Genomic DNA, 15080 nt, shown 5'->3' with positions numbered 1-15080 from the left:
GCTGTTGCCGTGGTCCTGCTGCACTCCCTGCTAAGCTCTGTGGTGCCCTGCAGTGTCATGCTGCGTCCTGCTGAACCCTGCTGCTTCCTGCTACGTCCATCCATGCTCTGCTGGGCCACACTACATCCTGTAATGCCCTGCAGCACCCTGATATGACATGAACTACTATGACTACCATTTGAAGTCACTGTTCCATTATTAATGTGACTATTATTGCCACTGTTCATCACATCCCCAACTGGCACTGTCAGACACCGCCTACCAAGAGCCTGGGTCTGTCCGAGGTTTCTTCCCAAGAGGGAGTTTTTCCTCGCCACTGTCGCACTGCTTGCTCTTGAGGGAATTACTGTAATTGTTGGGGCTTTGTAAATTATAGTGTGGTCTAGACCTACTCTATCTGTAAAGTGTCTCGAGATAACTCGTGTTATGATTTGATACTATAAAAAAAAAATGAATTGAATTGGTTTGCGAAGCTTCATTTGACCGTCACTAGTCCTGACTCCACCTGACCCACCACGATTTCTGCCTATGTAGCATAAGAGTTGGATGTGAAGTCCACCGTAATATACTCTAACAGAGTGGAAGAGACTAGATGCAGCTTCAAAGGAGTGGTGCAATTGAGCCAAAAAAATGGCATCTCATCACCCTGCTCTTTTCTGAATGACAGTGAAACAAAGCGCAGTTTATCAACCTCCATAGATGCTCACCTTATTCTTGTCTGTTTGCGCTGGAGGGAGCAAGGCCCTTGAACGCTCTGCAATTTTCTGAAAAAGGAGGAAATAAAGAGACAGGGTGAAAGACAGTTTTGCTTGTATATGTACCACTTTCTGTCAATGGAGCAGCTCCATATATAGTTATTGTATTACTGTTATTACAAGGAATTCATTGACAAAAGAGTGCATTTATAAAAGCAAATGAAGATATTCTATATGTGGAGGATACCTTCTGCAGATCCCCATAGCGCTGCACAGACTCTGAGAGTTCAGTCTTTAGTCTGGTCAGGTGCAGACGGTCTTGCTGTGCAACAACACAAGATTAGCCTTAATTAGCTCAAAGGTGGTTTAATCCACTGTTTGATCGTCAAAAAATGACAGTGAATTAGGGAAGAAGTTGAGCATGAAATACCCGTGAAGAGCCACTGATTATATCAGAGAGCTGTTTGATGAGTTGGCTTGTGCTGGTGATGACTTTGTTGGTTTGCTGCTGAATGAAGTGTCTGGGGAAAAAAAGATTGGAAGAAAGACAGAGAGAGAGAGAGAGAGAGAGAGAGAGAGAACATTCACTGAATTACTTCACACTAAATGGGACTTGCCAGTAATTGTATAAAAAAGTTGCCAAGAGCTACTTAGTAATACTTTACTTATATTTTATACATTATACCTAAGAGTAGTTTATATTGACAAATTTTAATTTCCAGGATTGTTCCGGTGCTGCTGGAGGTCCCTCACTTTTGGCTGGATGTCCGGTACCTTCCTCTTTCTTTGTGTTGGCATTCTAAACTCCGTTGGATTTATAAGGACTATGGTTAACTGCTCCTCAGATCTCTGCAGGGTAAATCCAGACAGCTAGCTAGATTATCTGTCAAATCTGAGTTTTCTGTTGAACGACTAAAACAATCTTTGAACGTACACCTGTTCCACCAAAACAAGTTCCTTCCCGAGGCTATTTTTGCAGCGGCACCGTAGCTCCGTCCAGCGCTTGGCACCACCCAAGACAATTGTGATTGGTTTAAAGAAATGCCAATAAACCAGAGCATGCTTTTTCTCCTATCCCAGAATGCTGTGTGGACTAGCCAGACCTTCCTCTGCAGTGCTGCAGCGCTGTGGAGGTCTTAGTTAGATTTTATTCACTTTAAACATCGGATGAAGTGATTCTTTTCTCTGATACAGATGATGCTGAACTGAGAACTGAACCCCTAGCAAGCAAGCTAGCTAGCTAACTAACTAACTAACTAGCCAGCATGCTCATTTTCTGTAATCAGTGAAAGCATGTTGGGTGGCATTAGCAAGTTATCTAACTATCCAACAAGCTAATAAACAACTTAGGCAATGGCAAAAAGGCAAATAACAAGCTAGGTAATGTTATAATCGCTAACATAGAGGATTCATGGAAAAATCATAATTTTTTGTCACAACTACTTTATCATTATTTAAAGGTCCAATAGGTGTAAACCAAGCCCTGGGTATCCTGCTCTGCCTTTGAGAAAATAAAAGCTCAGATGGGCCGATCTGGAATCCCCTCCTTATGAGGTCATAAGGAGCAAGGTTACCTCCCCTTTCTCTGCCCAGAGAATTTGGCCCACCCACGAGAGAGAGACATCATGGCTTTCAATTCAGCAAAGTGGCAGTTGGTCAAGGCCACACCCCCACCTTCCACCTTGCCCCCTCCTCTCTCCTCCTCAATAGCAGGGGTGATAGAATGCAAAACCGATTTTACCCTGTCATAGTTGAATAACGACAGTTCGGTGGGTAAATAGGACATACATAGAAGCTCAAAGTCCCATTGACACCCCTTTACTATGAAAATCTCATATTTTGAAACTGCCGCTTAAAACGGGCGAATCCCAACAAAGCTGGAAGTTGACGTCAACCTCCCAAAAACCGGAACCTTTGTCAGCCCATGGGTGTATTAAGAGAACGGTCACGCCCCAACATTTACATAGGCTACACAACTGACCTGAGATCAGGTAGTTTTCTGAATCTAGCTAGGTCACGCAGATCTCTGTTATTCCATTACAAAATTCACTTCTGAAAAGAAACTTTTTTATGCGAGAAATCAACTATGTAAGGCTCAAATATGGGCCACTTTACGAAAATGGATGGCTAATTGCAAATTTTGTCCAACTGTGTGTCGGAATTCAGCGCCGGTGCTGCCTGTGTTGTTGCCTCGCCGCCCGACCTGCCTTCCTTCACACACCCCGGCCTGCTATGAGGTACTTGGAGCTCCGTCACGACTGGCAGCCCACAGCACTCCATACCCGCGCAAAGTCACCGGTTTTTGGATAATGGACTACTAAACGCCGGTGCTCTGACAGAGCTCCAGGACCTGCAGCTCCCCTCTTCCTGCTAGCTAAATGCCCGGTGTGTGTGAGTGAGAGCACGGTCAGCGAGCTTGTTACGCCAGCAATCTGTTACCACAGGTTCCAGTTAATCTTTTAATGTGTGTAATTATAATGTGTTGAGTTATTTAAACAAACGATTGGGGAAATAAACGCCGCTTGTCCCTGAGTCTCAATGATAGAGCCTGCGGCTGGATGTAGCTCTATCAATGAGAGCTAGCTCCTCTTAGAATTCCTCTGAAAATGAAATTCACAAATATTCATTAACTTGAAATTGGACACCGTTGTTAGCTTTATAAGACCTTTAGGGAGATGTTGTATAAGTGGCGTGACGAAATTCAAACTGTAAATATACACAAATTTTGCGGAAAATGAAGCTAACTATCCGTGATTTGTAGCTAGCTAGCTACACATAGCTAGGATTGAAGGGACAGTCATAGCTAACGAAAAACCCCACTGTTCCCAAAAAGTCATTAACTTGAAATCGGACACCGTTGTTAGCTTTATAAGACATTTAGGGAGATGTTGTATAAGTGGCGTGATGAAATTCAAACTGTAAATATACTTTATTTATTCCGAAAATGAAGCTAACTATCCGTTATTTGTAGCTACACATAGCTAGCGTGAAGGGACAGTCATAGATAACGAAACCCCTAATCTTCACAAAAATTCATTAACTTGAAATCGGACACCGTTGTTAGCTTTAAGACCTTTAGAGATATGTTGTATAAGTGGCGTGAAAAAATTCAAACTGTAAATATAGCTACTCTAGTTATGCCAGCAGCTGACAGCCAGCCTAGATTAACTGGAACTGTTGTAAGAGATTGCTGGTGTAACAAGCTCGCTGACCGCGCTATCACTCTCACACACGGGCCATTTAGCTAGCAGGAAGAGTGGAGTTGCAGGCCGGGGTCTGTGGAGGAAGGCAGGCCGGGCAGTGAGGCAGCAACACAGGCAGCACCGGCAGCTGAACTCCGACACACAGTCTTACCAAATTTGCAATAAGCCATCAATTTTCGTAAAACGTCCCATATTTGAGCTTTATATAGTTGATTTCTCGCCTAAAAAAGTCTCAGAAGTGAATTTTAATAACGTAATAGCCCGACAAAAAATGTATAACTTTGCAGTGAGACCTGCTGTCGAGTCTCCCATGTGTTTCTATGTAGTTTGCTCAAACCAATCAGCACGTAGCTCATTCTGAATATTCATTAGCATACCATATTTGGAAGAAAAGCTCTTGTTCCAAATAGAGACATATTCACAGGGTAGTTAAGGGCCTAATAAAATAGCATTCGGGCAGTTTTCAGCCCAACCAATGTTACATACCCCATTAGGAGACCTTAAGGAACAGTGTAAAATACCCTATATAATCATTCTATCACCCCTTTAAAGGTACAGACAAAGAAATGGCACATACTAAGGAAAGCTAATTGTGGCACTGGCTCTAGTGGCTGTAATTCTGCACCAAGGCTGAATTTCAGGAAAGAGACTTCAGATACAGTATTAGGGGACCACTAAGGCCTATATAAAAGCATCCAAAAAGCAGCATGTCATAGGACCTTTAAAATGACAAAGTATCATCTGTGTTAGAGAAAAGAATCACTTTATCCAATGGTTAAAGTGAATAAAATAGCCGTATCTACTTACTGGAGTTCCACAACTAATGTTACTGAAGTAATTTAAACTTTGTTCTCTCCCACCCAGCGCCGTCTCTCTTAACAGCACTGCTCCCATACCCTGGAATCCAGAGTTCTCGCGAGAGCACAATTTGAATTTGCTCAGTGAGTCTCTCTGGCATTGAGTAATGACAACACAACAGCTTTCAAATCCAGTGGGCTACTTATTATTTGATTGTACGGGTAAAAATAGTTTTTTTGTGCCACTTTTTTTTTTAACCATTTGAGCGGTTTACTGTAGGTGTCCACCGACGAAAACTTCTCTTCTCCAGTTAAAATGTTACCTCAATTTTTGTTGTTACTTTTGTATTTGCAACCAAGCTGTGTGTATGCACATCCCACTACAGACTTAAAAACAAAAGTAGAATTTCTCAGTACTGTATATATTAATGCACGGCAAAAAACAAGCTATGGAAGAGGATTAGGGCCACATGTGAAAAATTTATTTGAGTTCTGAGTTTAAAGCCAGAATTCTGAGAATAAAGTCAGAATTCTCAAAAAGAATCTGACGTTTTTTCTCAGATTTCTGACTTTTTTCTCAGAATTCTGACTTCATTCTCAGAATAAATGACTTTAAACTTAGTACTCTCAAATACATTGTGGCCCTTTTCCTCTTCCGTAGAAATCCTCTCCTAATTGGAAATGGAAAAAATTGATAATTTCATGATAAATGAGCAGGTTTAAAGCTTTGATTGGGCTACTTCATGTCTAATTTGGCAAGACTTTGTACAGCCACAATGTATCCATACTCCTACAAGATAAAGATCTGTACTGTACAGGAACATATAACTTACTGGACTAAAAAACATTTAGCTGTGTATAAATGTATCTTTTAGGAGAAAGGGTTGCTTATTGGACCAGAATGCAATGTAGTTGCAGCCTCAAGTTACAACCTGCAGTTGTATTATGAGAAAGCCCAAATATTTCAGGTACCAATATACTCCATCAGAACTGATTGATTGATCCCCCTATCCATTTTGACATGGTATTGTGTTCAACCATTTCAGCAACTTTCAGAATGCGCATTATGACTTTCACAGCCACAATATCACGTCTCCCCCCTCTCTATGATGGCCAACTTGTCATCCTGCCTTCCAGTGTGGCTATAAAGGCCAAACTATTTATTTTCTAACCCTTACTTTTAGTTAGACATAAAGCTTGCTTAATACCCCTAATTGGATCTTTACCCTTTCACGCATAGTGGTCACTACAGAGGACAGCTATTCAAAAGCCATTTCCGTGCATATGCATGGGTTTTGATAGTTTAATTGCACATCAGCCACCACAGTGGACACTGGTATGTCATTCTATACACTGCCAACCACTGGCCAGGTGCTGGAAGTGCCACACAAATTTTACAAATCCAAGCTGGCCAACGTAGCAAACCGTTTATTTAAAGGTGCTCTAAGCGATGTCACACGTTTTTTAGGCTATAACATTTTTTGTCACATACAGCAAACATCCCCTCACTATCCGCTAGCTGCCTGTCCACTGAACACACTGTACAAAAACACGGTCTCTGTAGAAAAAACGCAAACGCCAACAAAAACAAACTGCGCCAACCTGCACCACATAACATAACAAACAGTCTTCCAGCATTTCAGCCAATAACCGACAAGAAGGATTTGGGGGTGGGGGGTTAGTTCTCTGAAGCACGGAAGGGAGGGAGAGGGGACGGGATGAGGAGTGAGGGGCGAGCTAGCCTCGTTTTGTTTGAAAATACTTCGAACGTCAACAAGAAGTGCCGTCACCCAACATCACTTAGAGCACCTTTAAACTGAACCGGGGGTGCGTTGAACACCCTGTTGTGTGCGCAAGCGCACTGCCTTTTTCTTCCCACAAGTTACCATACACGTCACCACTGACTGGTTATAACCTTGGACACAGCCACTAAACAAGAGACACACCCACCAAACGAGAGAAAACATAACTCAAAGCCTGTCGCACAGCGTTTTTACACCGTTCCGAGGAAACAACAATCCTGCCAAACCTTCTATAATAGGAGAACCTTGCAAGTAACAAAAATGTTTTAACATCAAGTAACAACTAAGGAGTAATACAGTTGTGAAATTTTCCAAGTGTTGATTTTCTGCTGGGAGGAAATTATGATTAATCATCTGTCCTCTAAATTGGATGTCATGCGTTGCCAGCTAGGTTTCAACTACAGTTCATACTATTACACTGAATTTGTTTTCATGAAAATAATTTATCTGCAGTAACTGTTTTGGCAGAAAATCAATTACTTTATGTTATTGGAATGTAACTTGTCGTTTCTGTAACAAAAAAGGTTTTGCATTGCATTGAATGGTATTGGGATATGTTATATGTGAAAACATTACTTTAACACCATTATAAAGATATTATTTTATAGTTTTCACATAATATATCATTGTATTCATTGGTTTGTTAAATACATATTTCAAATTTTCAATATCTTAAATGCATGCAGTCCACCTGAGTGGACATGTTTAAACAAAATGAAGTTTAACACGGGAAAAAAATCCTGACTGAGGTTTTTATAATTCATGCCTGAACGTGTTAAGAAATCACTGGAAAAGCTGCTTTTCCACAAAGCAAATTGCAAACTTAATGAAAAAAAACAACAACTCTTGAACTAACCCTTGCAGGACTTGCTGAGCTAGCTCGCTCTCAGGTACAGTATGTATGGTTGAGATTACATTTGACCAGCAGAGTGACTGAGATCGAACAGTGTAACGCAGACAAATCCTCTCTGCACCTTCACGTTTTTACAGGGAAGCTTTGGCAGGGGGGAAAGGTTAAAGGTGCAGCCATATTCATGACTCTCCAGCAAGTCCGCTGGAAGACCGGGTTAAGTCAGTTAATAAATATCTATGCTGTCCAGGTCATCCTGGGCTTAACCCCCCCCCCTCGTCAGCAGCCTTGCTTTCCCCAGAGGCCAACTCCCATCCTCCAGACTTGACACTATATCGGGCTGTCCCACAGAGATAGTCAGCTACACAAACACACCTCTGACCTGTAGATGGTGGCAGAACGAGCAGATGCACTATAGTGCATTGCAGCTAGAAGGAGCATGTGTGTCAAATTATCACAATGGGAAAATACCTGAAAAACATCTCCCATCACATCTTTGCAGAGCAGGGTTAAAGAGAGTTGAGGAGTCAGGGAATTAGACAGGGTGGAAGTTAATTGTGCTGCGAGAAATAAAATTGTACTGTAAGGAAATAATTAAATTGGACTGCAGCCAGAGAAGAAGTTTTACACTTATAATGTAATCAGGATCTAAGGCCTTACATGGCCAGAATGCTGTCTTATAGTGTTGCTGTAAAGAGATAGTAAATTTGTATATGCTTGAGATCACTTGGTATGATAATATAAATTGAATATTCCAAAGAATGGAGTACAAATCAAGATAAAAAAAGTTTCTTACTTACATGGCTAACTTGTCCAAGGCTAAGTACTATATAAATATGATTAGCCATTACAGTATATATATGCCTTATGATTAGGAATGCATTCTGAATTTGACACACACTGGTCTCAGCCACAATATGGGTGCAGTAAGATTAACAATTGCTAAACCTAAGCCTAGACCTCAGATGCGTCGTCGTTTAGCTGTCGAACTAAACTATGACTCATCATATGTCTTCATAACATATTTTGATATCACATTTAGCTTATGCTCCATCATGTTACCCACCACAATTACACAGCAGAGTACAGACTGTAAGGCTGGCACTCTGAATTAGGGATCTGGAGGAATGACAAATAAAAGTCTGTATGAATGGGCATTTTCAATGCACAATGGGAACGAGGAGAGTTTTATTTTAGGAACACAATTTAATGCATCAAACAATCTACAACATGCAAATAGTTGCCCTCGCAAATAACAGAACCCCACTCACCAATAAGTGATAAACATGTTGCACTGGTCTGATTGCTGCAAACCACTTACAGGGGCACTCAAAATTATAATAATGGTTCAAATATTTGGAGCAGAGGCCGGGATACGACTTTACTACCTAGCATAGACCAAGCTCCAAAAACACTGGATCCTAAAATTTCCCATGATACAACTCAGCAGCATTTTTCATTTTAGCCACCTTCCTGTTAAATGAATATATGCTTTCAAAGACTTTAGGTTTCTAAATGTTTTTTAGATAGCAACCATGAACGACACTTGCTCCATCCATTTGCTGGTTCCTGTTTGGTGCTGGAGGGAGAGCACCCATTGGTTGTTGGTCACATGATATAACTTCACTACCAAGACTTAAAACTTACGATAATATCAAACCCGTTTGATTTTGTCGAAACGTCAAGGCGGGAAAAACACTGACTGAGTTTTATGACCACCTTACACCAAATGATTGAGACGACTGGAGCGCGCCCCAACTCTAGAAAGTCTCTAGATGATTTCATTCTGATATTGGAAATTAGTCTGCGACAGTGGTGATCTAAGGTAGGCATAAAAAGGTGCAGTTGTCAGCTGAGGCCAATTTCTGCTCACTGACAATACTTTTAAGTGACTCAATCAACAGCAACTTTCTATAACAGATGGACAACTGTATTCATTTGACAGGTAGACGTATAGGCAAGTATAAGGAATCCTTTAAAACTTGCAGTCTAAAAATACAATCGGAGCTGTGCTTGAGTGCTGATGAGCTCTGATGGATTATCCATGAGTCAGTGGATGCCCTGCCCACCACTGCTACGCTGTTACCAAACAATCAGAGCTCGCCCACTACGGAGGACCCCCGAGAAGACCTATGCAGTGTAGCTACACAGTGATACATCTGCTAGTCACACTCTTCCCCCACAACAAGCTCGAGAGCCAGGCAGCCAGAAACAGCATGCAAAAGATTGGAATTTCTCACACTGTGAATTTCAATCAGTCACCTCTGTTGTGTGTTTCTCCTGCCTGCTTGGTGTTTGGTATTCCTTTGAGGTCTGGCTGGCCCTAGTGGAGGATAACCGAGGAGTCTGGGAGCAGCTGGCTGCAGGGGGAGGTGTGAAGGAGGGAGGGGTTAGGGTATGGGGGGTGCTGTTCTGACTGCAATCATAGTTTGAGGGCTTACAGGATAGAGCGGCGCTTATACTAGGATCTGATAAGGATTAAACCACCAGCTGCAGTTGCTGCTGACCTGTCACTAGCTCAGATGACAAAGCAGAACATTTGTAAAACTCAGCACCGACTGAAGTCCAATATGCACCGGTGCACTATGATGTTACCTTGTTCACACTGACCACATGGGGAAGAGAGCGTAGTAGCTGCACCGGTCCTCCATCAGGGTCTACACAGGATGTCTTCAACCGCAGTATTGATATGGGCTCAGACGTGTTGACAGCCCGACACAATCACTGTACTGACCAGTTTTGGGTTAGGTCAGGGGTCTACAACCCTAGGCATGTCTGCCACCATTGGCACGGGGTAGCTCAAACAACGGCACACTAGCAATAAGTGTGCAAGAGACTTTTTTGGAAATGTCCCAATCCGCATGCCAAAAGACCTCGTTCACAGCCATTGGCAGGAGCACTGCCTGGTATTTAGGGTAGTTTATGAGTTTGATTGACTTTTTCCCATCTGCATTCTGTGAAGACCCACCTTACTAGGCTCTGATTGGCTAGTACTCATTGCCTTCTTGACCTAATCAGTCCCTCCAGAAAAACGTGATTATGCGATCGCATAATTCAATGCATAATCAGCCGAAGTCCGCATATTTATGCGGGGGCCGCATTTTTTTCAAATACGCTGCACTTTCGTCCCATAAATTGCCGATTTCTGTGCAAAATATGCGGTGCTTGCATGATTTCATAATCCCCGCATTTTTGTTGCAAAAAAGTCACATATATCTTAGCAGAAAGTTGAAAAATGTTGCGTTTACTTCACACAAGAGCAGCCATTTTCCCCTGTTGCCATGGGAACGTTATGAAGTGACGTAATTACGCGACGTGAACTTCATTGAAAAGCAGGGTGTTGGGGGAATCACTTTTTTTTCTCTCTTTTTCAAAAATTCCAGCAATTTTCAAAAATTCCCGCAATTTTCAAAAATTCCCGCAATTTTCGAAAATTCCCGCAATTTTTGAAAATTCCCGCAATTTTTGAAAATTCCCGCAATTTTTGAAAATTCCCGCAATTTTTGAAAATTCCCGCAATTTCATCGCATAAAATTGCATAAATATCCCGCATATTCCATCGCATTTTTTAAGAAAACGTGCCGCATAATCAAGGATTTTTGCCCGCAATAATCACAAAAAAAAATTTTTTTGGAAGGACTGCCTAATGCTGCGCAAAGGAAAAAAATAACCCTGTCTGAGCAGGCTGATCATAGCAGACTTAATTCTGCTAATATGGCACACTGATTAACAAGAACATTTTAAAATAGCACTTCATTTGACAAAAGGTTGCCAACCCCTGGGTTAGATAAGTACTTGCAGTTTGATCAAGGGTTGACATTAGTTTCATCTCTGTGCATTCAGTGGACTGATCTGGGATGTGTTAGCTTGTTGTAAGGTCTGGAAGTGTGAGGAGGGGCTTACGTCTGGGTTATGCTATAAAGTAACTAGTTTTTACAACGTGTTTAACCCCCTCAGAGGGCAAAAGTGCTGATGGCTTATGCTGTTCTGAATGGTCACACAGGAATGTGGAGTAATTTCATATAGAGGGGGGAGACGTGGTAGTCGATAAATATGGGGGACACTGCAGACATTTTCTGAAAAATCTGCTCTTGAAAGGATTTAATATTGTTACACTAGATTGTACACACGAAAAGTGCCTGAAGTTCTCAAAAAACAATTACTATTGTAGTGGAATAACCCTTTATTTGTAACACACTAATGCATCTAAATACCAATAGACCTGACGGCTTATTATGAAGTGAGAAACTCACAATCCTTCACTAATGACTTTCCAATAAGCCATTTATAAATAAATGTCAATAAGTCATTACAAATCTTTCATTTTTAATGAATTGATCATATAGACTACTGTATATTTGAGCATATAATAATGGTACTCCTCAGTAGTTGTGTCCTTTTCAGTGACAATACAGATTTGTACTTTCTGAGCTCATCAGCTCCATCAGGTCAGCGGATGGAGATTGATTAGTTATAAGTTGTTATTTTGTAATCTAGTTAGAAGAGCCAGCAGTGCTATGACAGGACGGTCCACTACCAAGAGCAGCACTTTCCAAACTTTTATTTGAGCGCCAAAATTCTCTGAATTCTGAGGCACTGCAGGGTAGGATCAAACATTTCCACAATAGAGGAGAAAAAAAAGTAGTGTCCACAGCATGTCAATTGCGTTTTGCTAAAAAGAATATACAGTATGTTTTGCAGTTATCTGACACTACTCATGTCAGTGATGATGCAAAATGTGGATATGTAAGAGTCTGAAATCTAATTTCAGTCTCAGTTATAGTAATGGGAATAATAGATAAAAGAAGGAATGGTTTCTAACACAGGTCTCATCAGCTGCTCCACCATGCACCTCACACCACCTAGTAACATGGTGAATAAAACGCAGGACTACGATGATCCTCTGGCTCAAGCTATACCTCTGATAGTCAGGTGATAGCCATGGCACAAAAACACACGCAAGGGATAGACAGGGCAGAAGAAGACGGATAGCTGATGTGAACATTGACATTGAGATGCTGTTAAAAGCCTCTAGTCATAAGTAAGTGGACCTTTGAGCATAGATTCTCTTCAAAAAATATTGTTCCCACAAATCAAGAATGAACATCCATTCATGAGGAAGGAAATGCACTCAACATCTGTGTTAGGCCTCAAGGATACACTCAATGTATTTAGGTTAGAAAGAAGGTGAACGTAACTGTGCCTGTTTACTGGAAAACTTCACAGGATACCTTCAACAGCACTTTCCTTCCAATGTGCCTGGCATGCTCACTCCCACCAAGTCAAAAAAAAACTAAAACAAAAATTCAAGTCAAATAGTGACAACTGGTCAGGTTTGTTATTGACGCAAAAAGTCTTCTTTAATGTCATATTTTGACGCTCTGGGTTGGGACTCTTGGTGTCCCTATTTGACGCTCTCAGGACTCTCGTCTAGCCCTTTGCCGTGATATTTGGATGCGCTTGGTCGGGACTATTGGCATCACTTTTTCACGCTCTGGGTTGGGCAGAAGTTTAACTGACATGCGGCACAAAAACGGGACAGTTAGGTTTAGGAGAAGGCGGTGGGTGGGGTTACAAAATGTACGTTTCAGTGACATGCGGGACAAGAACGGGACATGAACCCCGGTCTCCTACCTTTGTTGTTTTACTCATCCAGCACCCAAACCAACCTCCTTACGCCTATTTTTGTTTTTTAATACTACTCTCTACCGTTGTCTCTCTTAATACTATGTCATCTTACAGCGCCGCGGTGGAGCTGCTGCTCTGCCCGGTGCGTTCCATACAGACGCTAAAGGGGGATTTTTGCATCGTTATTCATCAGTATTTGACGAGTTGGGAACACTTAACATTTTATATTTACATTGATGGGGATGTATTTTAAATGCTTATTTAGATACTTTCAATGAGAGCAATAAGGAATTATTGTCTAATTCCCAGACCAAAGTCTGTACAATTATACCCATATGAACACACACAGCTGCAGTTATGAAATCCATCTGACATTTAAATGTGCATCTCCAACAGAATACACCTACTGTTGGTTCACACGTACACATGGCTGTATGAAAGTGGTGCTTTAACGTGGGTTTGAGAGGCAGAGTGATGTCTGCTTGTTGTGTAAGAGTGGAGGAGGATGAGGTGGAGAGGTGCATCTGAGTCTGAAAAGATGGCTGTGACATTTATACCTGTTTCCTGCATGTGCCCAGCCATGTTTGTGAGGAATGTTGATTTCTCTACTTTCTAGGAATACACTAAGGTAAAGGTACTTTATTGTCACATAGACATACATGTAGCAGAATTCATTCTCTGCATTTAACCCATCCCTCAAGGGAGCAGTGGGCAGCCATTTACAGCGCCTGGGGACCAACTCCAGATCTGAGCCAGTGCCTTGATCAAGGGCACTGACTGAAGAACCTATTACATGTTTTTTGATGGTGGGGGAAACCGGAGCACCCAGAGTAAACCCACACAAACATGGGGAGAACATACAACCTACATGGGGAGAACATAAAAACTCCACAGAAAGGCCCGGAACAACCTGGATATAAACCCAGAACCTTGTTGCTGCAAGGCCACAGTGCTAACCATTGGGCCACCATGCTGCACAGTTGTCATATGATTACACAGTGCAGTGATTACCAGTTCTTTGAGGCCTCTAGTGTCGCACTGGGAAACGTATGGAAACGGTTGACTAGGTCGCGGCAGCTGTGTGCTCTCTAAAGGAATCTCCAATTTGTGCCCGCCCTACAGTCGCACTGGGTGTGGCAAACCCAATGTGGCTTTGTTGTGAATATTCCAACAAGTTCTCCTAATTAAATGAAAAAATAGCCGTTGTCATTACCTTCCAAAACGATCCATATGAATGTTCTCTAAGCACTTCCTAGCAGCAAGACAACCATTACAAATGACTGTTGAACAAGACCACCAATGCCAGATGGACAATAATAATAAGAGACTGTCCTCCCCCGAAAAACTCTCCCAGATGCTTGTTCAAGCAGCAAAATACAGCAGGACCTATATTTACTTTTACAGTGGCGGCGCCCTATTGTGGCTGTATTAATTATGACAGGAGCAAAGCATGAATCAAGGTTACATTATAAGAGAACCACATGTCCTGGTAAGGAAGCAGTTTGGGGCAGTCGATGGGTCAAACAAACACAGGACTTTCACCCAGGAGACTGGAGTTCAAGTTTTTTTTTTACTTAAGGAATGTCACGTTTAGCGTCACGTGCACAACCTTCACGAAGTGAAATAACGTCTGATTTGAACCCAAACCCAGATCTGTTCTAAACTTAACTTTTTAGTTTTTGTGCGTAAACATAACTAAGTGTTATGGGATTCAGAGAATGTCGGACCCAAATGCAGAGACAGCAGGCAGTGGTGGGCTTGAGGATTTAATACAAATAAATCCATACAAACAAAAAGAGTCCTGAATACAGCAGGCAAAAGTATTCCAAAACGTAGTGGAAGTCAAAAAACAGGAATCGTAAGAAACAGGAACACCGAGACAAAGGGGTAGACTACACACACACAATCCAATACAGAACAACAATCTTACACTAGACAAAGACAACACAGAGACTAACAAGGGTGAAAACAAGGAACAGGTCGTATTTCCGCCACCGCTAGGGGTGCTACTTTATGATACGCTCCTGTGTGTGGAGGAATAAACAACAGATATTGTAGTATGGTTTGGAGGACTTGTTGAATTATAATTATCATAAAGAGGTTGT

General features: G+C 41.7%; 1 protein-coding gene across 1 annotated transcript in view; it reads right to left on the bottom strand.

Moving 5' to 3' along the window:
• Window positions 1-15080, bottom strand: part of tsnare1 (T-SNARE Domain Containing 1) — a 168749-nt gene that overhangs the window by 129240 nt on the left and 24429 nt on the right. Inside the window, exons 2-4 of the mRNA XM_039807192.1 lie at window positions 1126-1216; window positions 943-1017; window positions 708-764 (exon numbers count right to left, since the gene is read on the bottom strand). The gene's annotated coding sequence lies outside the window, so the exon portion shown is untranslated. The remainder of the gene's footprint in view (window positions 1-707; window positions 765-942; window positions 1018-1125; window positions 1217-15080) is intronic.

This window comes from Perca fluviatilis, chromosome 7 (assembly GCF_010015445.1).
Source record: "Perca fluviatilis chromosome 7, GENO_Pfluv_1.0, whole genome shotgun sequence".
Lineage (NCBI taxonomy): Eukaryota > Metazoa > Chordata > Actinopteri > Perciformes > Percidae > Perca > Perca fluviatilis.
This window is presented reverse-complemented; position numbering and strand designations above follow the sequence as displayed.